General features: G+C 42.6%; 1 pseudogene; it reads left to right on the top strand.

Moving 5' to 3' along the window:
- Positions 1-3,105: 3,105 nt before the first annotated feature.
- On the top strand, positions 3,106-3,223 carry LOC124552811 (annotated as a pseudogene).
- Positions 3,224-4,485: the final 1,262 nt, after the last annotated feature.

Genomic DNA, 4,485 nt, shown 5'->3' with positions numbered 1-4,485 from the left:
AGGGCATAACTTAATCATAGCTAACACTTGGTTCAAGAATCATAAAAGAAGGTTGTATACATGGAAGAATCCTGGGGAAACTAGAAGGTATCAGATAGATTATATAATGGTAAGACAGAGATTTAGGAACCAGGTTTTAAATTGTAAGACATTTCCAGGGGCAGATGTGGATTCTGACCACAATCTATTGGTTATGAACTGCAGATTGAAACTGAAGAAACTGCAAAAAGGTGGGTATCTAAGGAGATGGGACCTGGATAAACTGAAAGAACCAGAGGTTGTAGAGAGTTTCAGGGAGAGCATAAGGGAACAATTGACAGGAATGGGGGAAAGAAATACAGTACAAGAAGAATGGGTAGCTCTGAGAGATGAAGTAGTGAAGGCAGCAGACGATCAAGTAGGTAAAAAGGCGAGGGCTAATAGAAATCCTTGGGTAACAGAAGAAATATTGAATTTAATTGATGAAAGGAGAAAATATAAAAATGTAGTAAATGAATCAGGCAAAAAGGAATACAAACGTCTCAAAAATGAGATCGACAGGAAGTGCAAAATGGCTAAACAGGGATGGCTAGAGGACAAATGTAAGGATGTAGAGGCTTGTCTCACTAGGGGTAAGATAGATACTGCCTACAGGAAAATTAAAGGGACCTTTGGAGAGAAGAGAACCACTTGTATGAATTTCAAGAGCTCAGATGGCAACCCAGTTCTAAGTAAAGAAGGGAAGGCAGAAAGGTGGCAGGAGTATATAGAGGGTTTATACAAGGGCGATGTACTTGAGGACAATATTATGGAAATGGAAGAGGATGGAGATGAAGACGAAATGGGAGATAAGGTACTGCGTGAAGAGTTTGACAGAGCACTGAAAGACCTGAGTCGAAACAAGGCCCCGGGAGTAGACAACATTCCATTAGAACTGCTGACGGCCTTGGGAGAGCCAGTCCTGACAAAACTCTACAATCTGGTGAGCAAGATGTATGAGACAGGTGAAATACCCTCAGACTTCAAGAAGAATATAATAATTCTAATCCCAAAGAAAGCAGGTGTTGACAGATGTGAAAATTACCTAACTCTCAGTTTAATAAGCCACAGCTGCAAAATACTAACGCGAATTCTTTACAGACGAATGGAAAACCTGTTAGAAGCCGACCTCGGGGAAGATCAGTTTGGATTCCGCAGAAATGTTGGAACACGTGAGGCAATACTGACCTTACGACTTATCTTAGAAAATAGATTAAGGAAAGGCAAACCTACGTTTCTAGCATTTGTAGACTTAGAGAAAGCTTTCGACAATTTTGACAGGAATACTCTCTTTCAAATTCTAAAGATGACAGGGGTGAAATACAGGGAGCGAAAGGCTATTTACAATTTGTACAGAAACCAAATGGCAGTTATAAGAGTCGAGGGGCATGAAAGGGAAGTAGTGGTTGGGAAGGGAGTGAGACAGGGTTGTAGCCTGTCCCCGATGTTATTCAATCGGTATATTGAGCAAGCAGTAAAAGAAACAAAAGAAAAATTTGGAGTAGGTATTAAAATCCATGGACAAGAAATAAAAATGTTGAGGTTCGCCGATGACATTGTAATTCTGTCAGAGACAGCAAAGGACTTGGAAGAGCAGTTGAACGGAATGGACATTGTCTTGAAAGAAGGATATAAGATGAACATCAACAAAAGCAAAACGAGGATAATGGAATGTAGTCGAATTAAGACGGGTGATGCTGAGGGAGTTAGATTAGGAAATGAGACACATAAAGTAGTAAATGAGTTTTCCTATTTGGGGAGCAAAATAACTGATGATGGTCGAAGTAGAGAGGATATAAAATGTAGACTGGCAATGGCAAGGAAAGCGTTTCTGAAGAAGAGAAATTTGTTACCATCGGGTATAGATTTGAGTGTCAGGAAGTCGTTTCTGAAAGTATTTGTATGGAGTGTAGCCATGTATGGAAGTGAAATATGGACGATAAATAGTTTGGACAAGAAGCGAATAGAAGCTTTTGAAATGTGGTGCTACAGAAGAATGCTGAAGATTGGATGGGTAGATCACATAACTGATGAGGAGGTGTTGAATAGAATTGGGGAGAAGAGGAGTTTGTGGCACAACTTGACAAGAAGAAGGGTTGGTAGGACATGTTCTGAGGCATCAAGGGGTCACAAATGTAGCATTGGAGTGTAGCGTGTTGGGTAAAAATCGTATAGGGAGACCAAGAGATGAATACACTAAGCAGATTCAGAAGGATGTAGGTTGTAGTAAGCACTGGGAGATGAAGAAGCTTGCACAGGATAGAGTAGCATGGAGAACTGCATCAAACCAGTCTAAGGACTGAAGACAACAACAACATATTTCCTTCATATTCATAGGTGTGTGAATACACGTTTTCGTCGCAAGCGAGGCCAGTTTACTGCCCAAGAGCACAGCATCAGATACAAGTGCGCTAGAAAGAGAAAACAAATCTCTCTCCCGACTACAGGGCAAGGCGCACATTAAAATAGCGTGTTTGACGGCAAGGAATGAGAACTCAGAGTAATCCGCAGCCGGCCGTTGTGGCCGATCGGTTCTAGGCCCTGCAGTCTGGAACCGCGTGACTGCTACGGTCGCAGGTTCGAATCCTGCCTCGGGCATGGATGTGTGTGATGTCCTTAGGTTGGTTAGGTTTAAGTAGTTCTGAGTTCTAGGGGACTGATGACCTCAGATGTTAAGTCCCACAGCGCTCAGAGCCACTTGAACCATTTGAGTGATCCGTTACGATATCTGTGGCTGTGTTGGAAAACGCTGCCACTCAGACCCCGATGGGACACAAACAAAATCACGTATCCAGTTGGGTCACTGATCACCGGTGCGTTTGCGCAGTGATGCATACAAAAAAACTTTCGTCCTCGTGGTACTTAGTCATACGTAGTAGCTAACGTTCTCTTGAAACGCATTAGTTCTAGAAGGATTCAATTAAAAGTTCACTGTGGGCGGTGATTTAAATATTTCCCACCCTACACACTGATATAAAAATTTGATTTACAGTCTATACTCAATTCGTATGCGTAAACCATAAAAGAAAAGAACTTTAACCAAAGAATAACAAAGAAACTTGATAGATTTCTTGTAGTTTCGTATAGGCCAACGGCCTTGCCGCAGTGGTAACACCGGTTCCCGTTAGATCACCGCAGTTAAGCGCTGTCGGGCTGGGCTACCACTTGGATGGGTGACCATCCTGTCTGCCGAGCGCTGTTGGCAAGCGAGGTGCACTCAGCCCTTGAGAAGTAATGGCTCCGGTTTCGGAAACTGACACACGGCCGAGAGAGCAGTGTGCTGACCATTCCATATCCGCATCAAGTGACGAGTGGCCTAAGGATGACACGGCGGCGGTTGGTACCGTTGGGCCTTCCAATGTCCGTTCGGACGGAGTTTGGTTTCTAGTTTCGTATTGAGCGACTTCTGAAATCTACATGAAACATCAATAGCTCCTAAAAATTCGTCATTTGTATGGCATACCTCATACACATCTCCAGCTGACTGACATTAAAAACATGTGTGTTATACTGCACTCATTTTAATGGGATTTATCACTTCGTCTCTCTTGAGCTGGGCCGATAAGTCACGCGTTTACACCTGTTGTTGTTTTTGTTGCTGCGGTGGTGTTTTTCTTAAGTTCAGATGGTTCAAATGGCTCTGAGCACTATGGGACTTAACATCTGAGGTCATCAGTCCCCTAGAACTTAGAACTACTTAAACCTAACTAACCTAAGGACATCACACACATCCATGCCCGAGGCAGGATTCGAACCTGCGACCATAGCGGTCACGCAGTTCCAGACTGAAGCGCCTAGAACCACTCGGCCTGGTCTTAAGTCACCAATAGAAATATCTATACTTATACACCTAACACCATGTATATGCAGTCTGCTTCGGCTATCGTAATTTATTTTGGTACCAAAAAAACAAATCTCATCTACTACTTTTTCTGTCTCATTTTCTCATTTAAGTCCTTCAGCATCACCTGGTTTAATTCCACTACATTTCGCTACGCGTTGTTCTGCTTTCGTTCATGCTCTAAATATCTTTTCAACATGATATACGGTCCGTTCAGTTAATTTTTCGAGTCCTTGGCCGTCTTTGAGAGCGTTATAATGCAGTCAGCAAATCTCCCTTGTTCAGCCGGTATATATAGGGTATCCGAAGGGGAAAGATCAATATCAAGGATATGAGAGGAACAGCCATTCGAAGTCAGAAACTCTACTGAACGTTCAGTGGAAGAGATTTGTTTCACAGAATCGAAGTTGAAGAAGTGCTCATAGCTCTTAAGATATTCATTTTAAACGCCATGTTTGCTAGACTTTTTTGCTTGGATTGGTTGTTCCTGCCATGTACTTGGCTATTGATCGTTCCTCCTGGTACACTCGGTGTATTCCTTCCACCTTTCAGCGCTCTTTCCTTGATTCGAACAGGCTTGTTATCTTACCTCTTGATATTCAGCTACTTCTCTCTTCTCCAAAGAT

The sequence above is a fragment of the Schistocerca americana genome, chromosome 10 (genome assembly GCF_021461395.2).
Source record: "Schistocerca americana isolate TAMUIC-IGC-003095 chromosome 10, iqSchAmer2.1, whole genome shotgun sequence".
Lineage (NCBI taxonomy): Eukaryota > Metazoa > Arthropoda > Insecta > Orthoptera > Acrididae > Schistocerca > Schistocerca americana.
This window is presented reverse-complemented; position numbering and strand designations above follow the sequence as displayed.